Raw genomic sequence first — 13,970 nt, 5'->3', positions numbered from 1 at the left:
GTTTACTTTGCTGGCAGCTGCTCAATTTTTATTTGGACTTTGCCAGTAGCAACTGAGTTTCTTTTTGGACTGCCTAGCTCTTAGACATGTATGTGCTGAATAAAGCTAACTGTTCCTTCAACCAAGGCTCCAAGGACCTTTTTCCAGTTACCTGGCTTATAAACCTGTGTGTGAAGGGTTTGTGACCCGGTCTGGACAATGGGCTTAAAGGGTCTGTAAGCTCCAGACCCAGCCCTAGCTCTACAGCAGGGGTGAAAAAAAAGGGGAAGATGAGAAGATTATTGAAGAGTACACAAGAAATGATGGTGGCTTAGACAAGCTAATTAATTTGTCCTAAATGCTTCTGCCATTCAAACCCTCCCCGTACGCCAAAGCCCTGATTATCTGCTATCCCGTCCACAGTACAATCCACAAACCTTTATGGCATTGGGAATTCATTTACTTTCAATCCAAAATAGAAGACAAGAGTCATGAAGAAGCATTCCCCTGGGACCTGTCACAAAAGTGAATGCCTAAATTACAGTGCTGAGCCCATGATGAGTCCATGTTCTTATAAATTTATTTTTCATGAGTTTGTGAAATGGATCCTCTCCTGCACAGGGCTCATGCCAGGGGGCTCCTCGGGCCTGGGCCTAAGAGTGACCTTGTTAAGCAACACCATTTATTGTTGTTCCAGCCAAGATACACCTATTGCTAAGCGCATACCTAAGTAACTGAAGGGATTAAGTTGCTATAGAGACAGGCTTGTTAAACATAAGCGGGTTAAATGTTGAGAAACGACTATGGGAAATAATACCCTTAGTTTTAGAATAATAGACCTGTAGCCCTTTTTTTGTTAATAATCATGACAGATTCAGTTTTCTTTTAAGGATATTGCTAGTTTGTGACAAAAACAGTCAACATCAAGGGCAGGAGCAGGGCTCATGTCTAGAGCCTGAGGAGAAGTGAGGCAGAGGACACCCACCTGGACTGCCCACGAGGACAGTCACAAAGGCCTCAGCTGCTGCATCCGCATCCAGGTGGGTTGGGTGGATGGCTGCAGAGGTGGTGGCTGCAGGAGACAGAGGCTTGGGGTTGTCTCCTTGGCGGTGACCTCGCCATCCCAGCATGGCGGGGCAGCCATTATACCACCAGTGTGAGGAAGTATGTGGGCTCGCGCAGCCTTACCCGACCTTCCTGCGGCCCGCGACTCGGGGAAGTTTCTAAAGAGGCCTGGGCGCGTGGTTGTGGGCCGAGAAGAACCGAATCTGGGAAGCGCCGCCTTCGTGGCTGCTCATGTCATCCAGAGCGGCCTGAGGAGAAGAACACAGGCCACTGTCCTCACCTCCCGCCAGCCGCGGACAGGCCCGGGAGCCCATGGCCTGCTTTCGGGCCGGCCCTCCTGGACTTGGGATCTCAGCCCGTCTTAAGGCCGAGCCCCAGGGTCGCAACCGCACAGGCTGCCTTCCTGCTGCGGCACGGCCCCTCATCGCGGGAGCAGGGCGGCGGTGTGGGCCACGGACCAAGCAGGAGGCTGGGCAGAAGGTGGAAGATGGCGCCCGGCAAGAGCAAGGGCGGTGCTGTGGGGATTCCTTCTCTGGCGGTTACACTGCCCGTCCAAAAATGCCATTCTGGTGATTTCATCTTGGGGAAGTGCGACACAGAACAAGACTGTAAGTTTTAAAACTTTGGACGGCCACGAAGTTGGATTTAACATGTTGAGCAACAATTAGAAACTAGGTGAAAATACACAAAATGTATGATTACTTTCTGGAACGTTCATAGTAAACGTTTTAGTCATGCTAATGTACAGATAAGACTAGATAAAAACAGCAGCCCAAAGGAAATAATAACCACTTTAGGTCTGAGCAATTGAAATTAACCCCTAAGATTAAGTTGATCCCAGCGCGTTCAATGTGTAATGAAGAAAACCTGAGTCCAAATCACAACTGGAGCCCGAAATTAACGGGAAAGTAGAATAGAAATGACACTGTAGTACTGATCAGACTTCTCTGTCTCTTACTTCAAAAGTCTAACGGTCTTAAATGATCCAATCGGTTTGTCCGGTGGCAAATATGACAATAATAGGACTAATAGAAAAGAAAGCTATCTCCTGAACCAGCCAATTCAGGATGTTCTTGCCTAGCACCATTCTCTGGAAAAGTGGAAGAAGCACTAAAGGAAAATACCTGCAGAATAGATCATGAACTAAGTAAGAAGCATTCCTGCAGATTCAAAGTTAAAGATATTGACAAGGAAAGCAAGAATGAAATTACCGGTTTTGTATTTCTATCACCAACACACCTCTAAAATGTCATAACGTGATTTCTCAAGAAATTTTAGTTGATCTTATATCTTTAAGCTGCCAGAAGTTCCTTTGGAGGTGTCATTTTAAACTGTGGAAGTGTACCAGTAGGAACACTCTTCTGGCTATTAAAAGAGCCAATAATTTTTTGTTTAGATTTTATCAAGATACACCTAGGAGAACCAAAAAATGATCCTATAGATATGATTTTAAATACCTTTGGCCTAATTAAATGTGAATGATGTAATGTCTGAAAATTACTGATAGTGTTTCTGCAGATGGTACCAACAGTTTATCAAAGACTGAGACTAAGCCTGCAAATGAATAAGAAGAGAGTCTGTAATAATGGCAAAGGAATAAATAGGTTAACAATTCTGGAAGAACAACATATATTAATTTTTCAAACTGGCTTCAATCCTCTGGCAAATATGGTATTTGAAAGTATTACTAACATAGGTATAAGGAATAATGTGTCTAATTTTTCTGTAAAAATTCCCTTTGAAGAAGCCGATAGCAGATGTGTTGCCTATGAAGGAAACATCAAAGGAAGGTGGGGGCAGAAAAAAATTTTTTTAATGTGTACTTTAAATCTAAAATAGCACTTTGAAACAAATGAGAATTCCAAAGTTCTGGTGATGAGGAAGAAATAAGAGAGCCAGGCCATTTTCATTTGTCCTATGAAAAAAATTGATCGTATATCTACCACCTCCAGCTAAGAGAGGCATCTGCTACTAATGAGGACCTGCACTGCCTAAATGAAGGAAAATTTCTTAATGATGTTATCACAGATTTTTATTTGAAGTAAGCTAATTTTCCACTAAGCTGTTCGCAAATCTTTAACTTTCTATCATATTGTATATATTTACTTTTTAGTGTCAAACTGGGTTTTGAATTCTAACACTGTCACTTACTGTGTGATGTTCTGGAAGTTAATGTGTCTCTACCTGTTTCCTCATTTTAAAAATGGGAATAAGAATAATGGTATCTACCTAAAAGGATTGTTGTGAGAATTAAATAAGGTGATTAAATTGATTAGGTAACAATTTATTAAGCAAATACGAAAGTATGATTTTATTTATTTCCTTCAATAAATATTCTAAGTGCCAAAAAATATCATGTCATCATCACCATTATCACATGTAAGAACATACTTATTATCTTATGTGGGGGTACACTCCTAGCTAATCAAAAACAGTGAGATATGATGCAAGTGATAAAGGAGAAGAATCAAAACTCTATCCCTCTTTCCCACACAAAAGCAACTGTTATCTGATTAATCAAAATATTATTACTATCACCCCTGCTCTCATCATAATATTTAAGGCTAATTTAATATAAATAGGAATAATGAGGGAGATACCAATTTAGTTTTGCTTATAATCAAGTTTTACCCACAAATTAAAGGTCAATTAATTCTTGTCTATAATGTCAAAATTACAAATAATTTCACACTGTTGTGAAGGTCTGTTTCTACGAGGTAATAAACAATATAACACAATAATGAAATAGCCATGCTTGAATCTTACCTGTTTCTTTGGCAGGACGTTAAAATAAGAAATCAAATTTGCAGTTCACCAAGAAGGACACAGCCTGTATTGTAAAAGGAATTTATTAAATTACACACTAATAGGTCTAAAATTTTTCTGTTAAAAAATAGAAAAGGATGGACTATATTTTAGGTAAAATCTAGCATTAATAAACAAAGAAATTGACAAAGATTGTAAAACACAGTGTGAAGTCTTTGAACAATTCAAGAGGCATAAAACCTTCCACAAATATCTAAACTCTTAAACCACCTATATGATATAAGGAGGCATAGGGAAGAAGTTCAATACAAAATTCTGGGCAGACGATCTTTCTTTGTAAAGCTGGAAAGTATCAGCTTGACATTTTTGGGATGTCACAAATCTTCTGCGTCACTTTCCAAAATCCTACCTCGAGTATTTATACTTCAAAATCTATTCTTATTTACTCAGTTTGAAGGAGCTTTCCACATAGTCTTATTTTACCAGATTTTTTTTAACACTACAGGGTTTTAAGGTTTAAATTTGATAAAATCACAGGTGAAAATTGGAAATTTCCAATTTTTGTTTCATATGTTAAGCACTAACTAGTCTTTTTGTTGTTTAATTTTCTTTTGGTTTGTATTGTTTTGTGTTACTTGCTATCTAGAGTCTTTAATCAAAGCAAGCATTGGAAAGTGATCTCCACATTTTCTAGGATACCACCATGTCAATCAAACCATTTTTAAGTTATGAAAACTGTTGGCAGGAAATAAGAGGAGAAATCTCATCATGAGTTGTGATAACAATAGCTGACCAATACTCACACATCTTAATGCCCCTTCATTAACTGTAGTCTTCTCTGTCCTCTAATCTCATTGTTCTAACCATGGGTAATATTGGCTCTGGTATGCTTTTTTCCCAAAAATGAGAAAAAGGGATATTACTTTTAATATTTAGTCCAAAGCATCCATCTTGGGATGACATAAGCAAAGAAGGCTTGATATTAAATGGTATATATTGTTGGTCACAAAGGAGGAATTGTGGCCACCAGAGTCTCCACTGATGTTCCTGCATCTGCCTCTAAGAGAGAAGTCCACAGAGATAGGATCCACTGCATTCACTCCAGGAAATGCCTCCTTGAGTTTGACATCAGTTCTGGTAATCAGTGACCAGTGATGAACTCAAGCATGGGGTGTGTAGAATAAATAGAAATTAAATTATCATCCAAAAGAGAACCAGCATGTGTCCAGAATGCTGAGTACATCTTGACTGTAATTAAGTGTTGAGAAAAATCCCTATCATATGAGCAAAGGAACTCAACAGCAAGCCCAATCATAGTTTCAGTCAACCTTTTTAACCTGTCAGCAGGAACAATTAAAATATCTAAAATAGTGAATATGGAAAAGTGAACGTTCTAACTTTTCTTGCAGTTGTATGATATAAAAACCCAAGTAAAGCCCTATGTCAGTGCCCTTTATTTAATGACCTTAACTGGCCACATTCTATAATATAGGGAAAATAATGGAGCTCAGAATGTACAACTAAAGGTAGCTCAAAACCATCAAATTTACTGTTCCAGGTGCACAACCCTGTCCCAGATCTTTTTTTTTTCAAATATCGATTTTTTAAAGGAATTTATTTTTTAATTGAAATGTATTGATTGTACATATTTATGGGATACAGAGTTATATTTCAGTACATATATATACAATGTGTGATGGTCAAATCAGGGTAGTTAGCATATTTATCAACACAAAAAATTATTGTTTCTTTGTCATGAGAACATTTGAGCTCCTCTCTTCCAGCCATTTGGAACATACAATAAGTTATTGTTAATTATAGATGACTAGTACTAGCTAAACTCATCCGGTTAAAGGTAGAAGCTTACAGGTTTCCAGGGCCAATTCTTTTTTTTTTTTTCTTTTCAATTTTTATTTATTATTAGCATATTCATTCTTACAGATTGTGATATTTCTTTTTTTTTTTTTTTCGATATACATTGTGGTTGATTATTGTTGCCCCTTACCAAAACCTCCCTCCCTCCTCCCTCTCCTCCCTCCCCCACAACAATGTCTTTTCTGTTTGCTTGTCGTATCAACTTCAAGTAATTGTAGTTGTTATATCTTCCCCCCCCCCGGTTTTTTTTTTTTTTTGTGTGTGTGTGTGTGTGTGTGTGAATTTATATATTAATTTTTACCTCCCACCAATAAGTGAGAACATGTGGTATTTCTCTTTCTGTGCCTGACTCGTTTCACTTAATATAATTCTCTCGAGGTCCATCCATGTTGTTGCAAACGGCAGTATTTCATTCGTTTTTATAGCTGAGTAGTATTCCATTGTGTAAATGTACCACATTTTCCGTATCCACTCACCCGATGATGGACATTTGGGCTGGTTCCAACTCTTGGCTATTGTAAAGAGTGCTGCAATGAACACTGGGGAACAGGTATACCTTCGACTTGATGATTCCCATTCCTCTGGGTATATTCCCAGCAGTGGGATAGCTGGGTCATATGGTAGATCTATTTGCAATTGTTTGAGGAACCTCCATACCATTTTCCATAGAGGATGCACCATTTTGCAGTCCCACCAACAATGTATGAGAGTTCCTTTTTCTCTGCAACCTCGCCAGCATTTATCGTTCAGAGTCTTTTGGATTTTAGCCATCCTAACTGGGGTTAGATGGTATCTCAGTGTGGTTTTGATTTGCATTTCCCGGATGCTGAGTGATGTTGAGCATTTTTTCATATGTCTGTTGGTTCCAGGGCCAATTCTTATGCACTAGTGAGAGAGACAACTTAGGAAGATTATCAAGAACTCTCACCATGAAGATTAGTAGAAGAAACTTAACAGATTAAAAATGCATTAAGATTAAGGTACAATAATAAAGGTAAAGGGAATTTTTTTAAAGTGAGGAAAAAAACCTAAAATCTTACTAAAAATTAAATACAGAGTTAAAAATAATGAGGTATAAGATGAGATTTGAGTTGAGAAGTCTCTATGCCAATAGAATTTTAAAAACAAGGGAATGCAAAAGATATGACTTTTTAAAATGTGAATTTAAAAATGGAAAATGGAAAATTATATGGGATTAAGGTTTAGAAACAGAATTACATACTTGAAAAGTAAATAATAGTAAAATTATAAGATAGAGGAGAAATGGGAAATTTTTTTGAAACAATGTAGATAATATGATTGAGAATTAGAAAAAAAATGTAAAAGAAAAATCCAAAATTAAATTAGCAGAAATAAAATATTTGAAATACTACTAATAATAACTAACCTTTCTTTAGTGCTTTCTCTAGGGTGAATTAAAGTTTCTATTTCTCACCATATTTACTATAATTTCTACTGTATGAATGTTGCTCTTAAGTAACCTATTGGCTTATTACCTTGATTGTCTTATTTATAAAATGGGGATAATAATAGTACCTCTTCATATGGTTCTTGTAAGGCTTGAATGAGTTAATTCCTGTGAAGAGCTTATAACACTGGGCAGCCTAGATTCAAGAGGAAGGGAAGTTGATTCTACCCTTTAATTGGGGAGTGGCAAAGTCACATTGCAAAAGAGCAGATGGTTTGGGAGATGTGGTGGCCATCTTTAGAAACACAATCTGCCACAGCAGGAATATGTAAGAATGTATCACAGTGGTTACCAGAGGGAGTAGGCAAACACAGAGTGTGAGATGGTGTAGGAGGAAGATAGGGGAAGAAATATGTAACTTTTTATGTACTTAACAAAAGGTTTTTGAGGCAACTTTAAAAAAAAAACTTTTAAAGAAGCCATATTTTCTTTGAAAAGTATAAATGCTAATTATATGGACAATTTTTTCCTTAAATTCAATGGCTCCATAATTTATTCTCCCCAATTTCTATACCCAGAGAATACCTCACTCCACCTTCAGGCTCCACATTTCCCAACAGTATGACTGAGATTCCACCAAGACATCCTTGCATGGTTAGTCTACTCTTTTGCAACCACACCACAGTTCAAATATCAAGATCACAGCGTGTGCTCATTCTAATATACTTGGCATGATTCTTATATGTTAGTTGAGGTAAGAATTTAGAAGCTTTTAATCATTCTCTTTATAAAATAATGCCATATATTCTCTATAAAAAATGTTATATATTATTCGTAAGATATTAAAATATCTGTATGCTCAAATCAAATATATTCTACAACAAAAATTGTATTATTAATATCTGGGAAGATTGGTGCCAATTTGTTTTTTGTTCAGACAAGACTTTGAAAAGAGTGCCCTTTTAAATTTAAAAAGTTTCTAACACACAGTTCATGCTTTTAACTATGCAGAACTCAGGGCAATACTTAGCCTTCCTCTGCCACCAAAACCTATGAAAAAAAATCTGAAGTATAAAACCATAACAGCTCTCACAAGCCTTTCAGGGTTACAGAGTAGCTGAGCCATGCTATCACTCTCTGGATAGTACTCACTTTTGTCCGCCCAAAGCTACTTCATCCTGCTCAGTTCAAAAACCAAGGCTCCCAGGAGAGTGAGCAGAGCCTGTGAGCTCATTCTGGGGCCCATCATTGTCTTTTCCAGCCTTGACTCCCAGCAACCTCTGCTGACCCCAGTGCATGGTTAGATCATAAATGTTGTTTTGATAGCTGGACCTCTGAGCCATTTTTTGTCAGAAATTTTCTCAACAGACTTCATAAGGATGCTGTGAACAAAAATAAGCAAGTAGAAAAATCAGGCTGAATAAGCCACTGTTGCATACAAACAGAGCATGTTGCACAAGATCCATCTCCAGAAAAATCAAGGTTTGCAATGAAAACCCACTTTGGCTCTTTTTATAAGATTTGAAGGCACATGTGCATTCTTGACTCAAGTGACATCATGTTATCCTTATTTCAGAGCCTAATGAAGTTGGTATATTAAATTTTAATATAAACCTTCCAGTTAAAGTAGCCTCCAAAAATATATACTATGCCGATTAGTATACTAAAGAAAAGTTTGGGGGGTTTGGGGGTTTTATTCTTAAATAACTCATTAAGAATGATCTCTCAATCTAAAGAAGTGAGGAAAAGTCATTAATATAGGAAAAGTGTGACCATTCAGTAAGGAAAATGATCTCTGTGTGTGGCCTAAGAAACCCCACGCTTTACTTGTGGACATATCTACCACAGCTGAGCTGCTATCCCGCTATAATATCTATCCTTTTGCATACTGTTCATTAAAAGAAATCTCATTATGTCCAATACCTAGGGCAAATCAACCATTGCAATATATAATAATTTTCCCATATTTTCCGATCAGTACATTTTACTGTGACAAATATTGCATCCAGTATTTAGTTGCAGCAACCGGTAATGTAAGAATCTTTACACCATCTCCCAAACTAATCAGAATGCTTAATGGCTTTTTAGATGTACATTAATGAAAGATTATGATGTCCCAATAACCTCATTAGGTAATTTTTTCCTTTTCTATCTCCTTCTTCTTCAATAATTAATCTTCTTTTAAATAATACTAACTCTCAATGTTAAAATAAACAAAAATTCCATCAAAGTGTTCTAGAAAAAAAGCCATGCAATCAACCATTTATTAAGCCTCAATAATATGCCTCTATTATCCTCCCCACCTTGAAAATAGACTGTTTAATAAACACAAGGGGAAAAAATAAATAGGTTAACCAGGAGAAAAGTCATGCCTTGTCTGTTGTAATACAGTCTGATTACCCAAAGTGATTGCTTTCTTAAAAGAATCCATATCCATGAATCCATGACTCTTAGAGACATTCTGCCATCCTGCAGCCATCTACAAGGTAGCTGTACTTGTAAGGTCATTCAAAGTGCTTGAATCCCTGTGGTTTTTCTCAAGATATCCAGGAAATTCAGTAGTCTTTTTTTGTTAGTTTTGTTTTGTTTGCTAGAGTAAGATTTTTCAGTCCCTTTTTTCCCAAAAAAATAAAAAACCTATAAAAATGGAAGTGTTTAGAAAAATAATTTAACAATACCACACAGTTTTGCCTATCTCCAATTCCTTTACCTACAGTCTGGAAATAAAATCAAGGAAAACTATTTCCCATACAATTACCAGTCAACCTCTTTCTCTCTGTCTTTGAGAAGACATATGGTGGTACAAGCTAAGCACACTTGGCCTTGATCCAGTTAAAACAGGGCTAATTTGAAGGAACCACCAGCTATTTTTGACTGCTTAGTGTAAAAATACAAGCCATTCTATAACTTCTCCTCCACTTTCATCCAGTGCAGTTTTTCTTCTCACCAACACCAGATTCTTTCTCTTCTGGCCCAAGAAACACAGTAAGGAAGATCCCCAACCCCAAACCTAAACCTAACCTTAACACCAAAATCAGTGAACGAAATAAGCATGGAGGTCATACCACAGCAGCTGCCTGATTTACCTTTCTCCTCAAATGAAACACTACAAGAAAAATAGACTAGAAATTGAGAAAAGTAAATCACTCATTCTATGCTCCAATTTTTTCTCATCTATCTTATTCTAATCTTTTTCATAACCACTACCCTACATTACCATTGTTACTACCACCACCTCTACCAGTAATTATTTAGCATGAAAAACTAAAATTTAGTTCAATACAATAACCTGAATTTGATCTAATAATTTAAGCTGTCTCTTTAGGTAACTCATTCTTGTTTATATGACTCCAATAAATCATCAATGTTTTGTTCCATCCATTCCCTCCTCTTCTTCAATATGGCATCAGGTGAATGGAGAGGGGTGTGACATCCAAGGCTGCAGAGGTTGGGCAAAGGGACCTGAATCCACAGGTCATCTCTGCGGAGCAACTAGTCTGGTCTTCTCACACTACTCAGGTCAGTGGTTTGGTCACATTTATTTCTCTGTTTTTGGTGGTGGGGTTGGCTTGCTGGCTCTCAGAACTGAAGTCCTTGCGCTTGCCCATTTGCCTGTAGTCTCACAGTTCCAGCATCCTCGCGACTGCTTCCTCATGACTCCACCTGCCCCCAGCCCTCTCTGCACCTCCACACCTCTCCTCAGGGCTCAAAGACGTTTCCGGATCCCTTTACTAACCATCCTATCTGAAACTGGCATATTGAACAAACCTAGTGTGATCAAAACACAACTTTTATTTTTGTTCCCCTTCTTTCAAACATTTTTTAGATTAAGAAAATCTTTTCCTGTACCAGTAGGTGTAGGACTCGTTCACACTTACAAGCAATTCTTCAGTCATTACAACTCAAAAAACACTCTAATTTGGTAAATTAAGCCAGTCTGTGTGATAATCAAAACTCAAAACATGACTTTAACCAATTATCTTCTTTCCTCTCCCTTGCTGGGGCCTAAGCTGGCCACTTGCGGTGGGAGACAAGGTGCGGGATCCTCCTCTCTTTCTAGGCTCAGCTCTACTCCTTTTCTTTCACTAGCTTGCTAAACAGGACTAAGAACTTTTCAGGGTTGGGCCCACAGGGGGAGAGGATTAAGAGAGAGGACACCAACAGTAACAAGTGCCATTGTGGTCTGGTGAGTGGCCTTCTGGGAAGGGAGTTTAACACTGAATCTTCTTCACAGGGGCTTTAGTGGACTTCCTGGAGATTGCCCTCACTGGAAATGTCCACTTCCGCCCCACTGACATGTGGACAACTGCCCTTCCTAAGCACCTGGCTTCTACAGTGGCTCACTCAATTTAGACCCCTCATCCTCCCAATTCTGGGCAAGATCTTCCTCCCACATGGCCTAGCATGAGAAACACTCATACATCCTCAGTCCCACAAGCTCTAGCAATGTCAGTGTCAGCCATTTCTTACACTGCCACCTCTACCCTGCTGTTACAGCCGTGCAGCAGGCCCCATTCTCTGTGTCACCCTCGTTTCAGGGAATGCATTTCATACTAAGTCATCCCATTGAAGCCTCCTCCCAAACTGAGCTTGAAGGGAAGGAGATAGAAATACCCCATCCCTCCATACACACATATACACATCCCTTTACCCTTCTCAACCCATTTTCTCCACTATTTTACAATCTTGATGTGAATGAGGGACCCACTACAGAAGGGCCCGTGAGGTATGAAATTTGGCATGTTCCATTCCTTTGTAAATTCTGTATACGATAATCTAGTACCTCACTTTGGAATTTCACATACAGTAATTTTTACTGGTGTGAATCCCAAAACTTGAATTTTACTTCCTGTTATATATCTGACTGTCCTTCTCTATGACATGCCAGCCCGTTTGTGTTATGCTAAGCTGCGGCACTAAGCTGGAGGCTGGTTTTCTCCTAAGCATCTGCAACCTTTTTCTTGTAAGTCCAGGGAAGCTGACCAATATCTCTGGGCTGCTTTCCATAACTATTTGATTGAACCAAAGTAACTCTCTTCTACATCAAAGTTTAAGGGGGAGAAGGAAATTAGACACCCTGTTGACTGACTTTCTCTACTTCCTCTGTCTTCCTGCCCACAATCCACCAGGATCAGAAAGGATGGCTTTCTTCTGGTCCTCTACCTGAGGGGCTGTGACTGCCTTCTCATTATACCCTCTTATTAAGTCTGCCAGGTTTTGTCACCTGGGAGCAAGGTCACATTGCTTCTGCCAGGAATATTGCAATAAGCAGCAGGCCTATTGAAGCAAACATCCTCTAGTACATGTATTGATACCATGAGTGCCTGAAATTCTGCCCTTCTAAAAACATGAGGTTGTTTTTTTATTTGTTTGTTTGTTTCCTTTTCTAACAGCTATAGTAAAAAAATCTGAACACCTCTATACTTAAATCCAAATCTGGTTTATTACAGAATCACATGCGGAGGTTTTTAAAATACTGATTTCTGAGCACTCTCTTCCACCTTCTCCCAAGCCACCTCCTGCCTCCAGATTATTGAATCAGACTTTCTGAGGGTGGGCCTGGAGATCTTGTTTCCCACCCACCATGATTTTGATGGTCAACTATGTTTGGCACCCATTATAATTTATCATTAAAATTAAAAAGTCTCTACAGAGACTACAAACTATAAATACAGAGAAATATTAAGTACAGAGAGTAAGAATCCTCTGTAAGACTTTTAAGTTTTATTTCCTCAGCATTTCCAGAAATTTCCAGAATATGAGGATTCATGGACATTTCTCCAGTTTTATTACTGATCAATAGTCAATATAAACCTATTAATTAAGTCTTAATTTTAAGAAAGTCAAACACATTTCTACTGCATATTAGTTCACTCAGTACTTTCATAACAATAATTTGAATTGACTTGACGGGAAATTTTTTATTTCCTTATCTTCATCCATAGAAAGGTCATACATAGAAAGCATTAATAGATTTTGATGCAATTTTTTAAATGCTAAAGGAATAAAAGCTGAAAAGCTCTTTGACAAAAAAAGATGTGGTTCTCACTCCGTAAGAGAATTCAAAATCTATTTGATGTCCAAGGGATATATAATATGTGAATGGAATACATCCAACACTTTTAATGTCTAAGCCTCACAACATAAGTTGGAAAGAAGAAAATGTTATTATCAAGAAGCTTTTGAGGATAAAAAATAGTCTTCATTGTACCTATTCCCAAAAACACTTGCTGATTTTACACAATGACACAAAAAGAGACTTAGGATGACAATTTTAACAGACTTCTATCTTAAGAAGTTACACCTCCTGATGCTAGCCTCTTTGTACAAACAAACTTGAATAGTTCATATACATCTCAAAAATTCCTAAATCATACTTTGAAGATGATTTACCATCAATTCTTCTTGCAAATAACATCGGGGGGCCCTTTGGTGTTATTATAACATAAAGCTACTGCCTCTACCATGGCTCGTGCTTTCAAAGTTAAAAGGCAAGTACAAAATATTTAGAGGAAAAAATAAAGAAAGCAAACTGTTTCATATGTATCCCTGGATTAGGCGAAGCCATTGCTATCTTTCCCAGAGTTAAACGTATTATACCCTAAGTTTTTAAGAAAGTACTTATAAAGAAATTAATTCTAATCCTATAACTATATAGATTTGTGATTTCCAAATTTATGTTAGAAACAAATCTTTTTAGCCATCTAAAATCAAGAGAAGTAATCAGAAGTTTTGTTTTAGATGTTCTCAGTCTCCTAAATAACATCCTTAATCTTTATGCCCATTTTTCTTGAACCAGTTTTTCCAAGATCAATTACCTTGGTAAACATTTCAGCTCTCCAACAGCCTCAGAGCATTTGTAGTTGTATCTTCGTTA

General features: G+C 37.7%; 1 pseudogene; it reads left to right on the top strand.

The window, feature by feature from the left end:
• Nucleotides 1–1,893: 1,893 nt before the first annotated feature.
• On the top strand, nucleotides 1,894–3,089 carry LOC134379072 (sentrin-specific protease 6-like; annotated as a pseudogene).
• Nucleotides 3,090–13,970: the final 10,881 nt, after the last annotated feature.

Source organism: Cynocephalus volans, chromosome 5 (genome assembly GCF_027409185.1).
Source record: "Cynocephalus volans isolate mCynVol1 chromosome 5, mCynVol1.pri, whole genome shotgun sequence".
NCBI lineage: Eukaryota > Metazoa > Chordata > Mammalia > Dermoptera > Cynocephalidae > Cynocephalus > Cynocephalus volans.
Note: the sequence above shows the minus strand (reverse complement) of the source record. Positions and strands in the feature narration are given on the sequence as shown.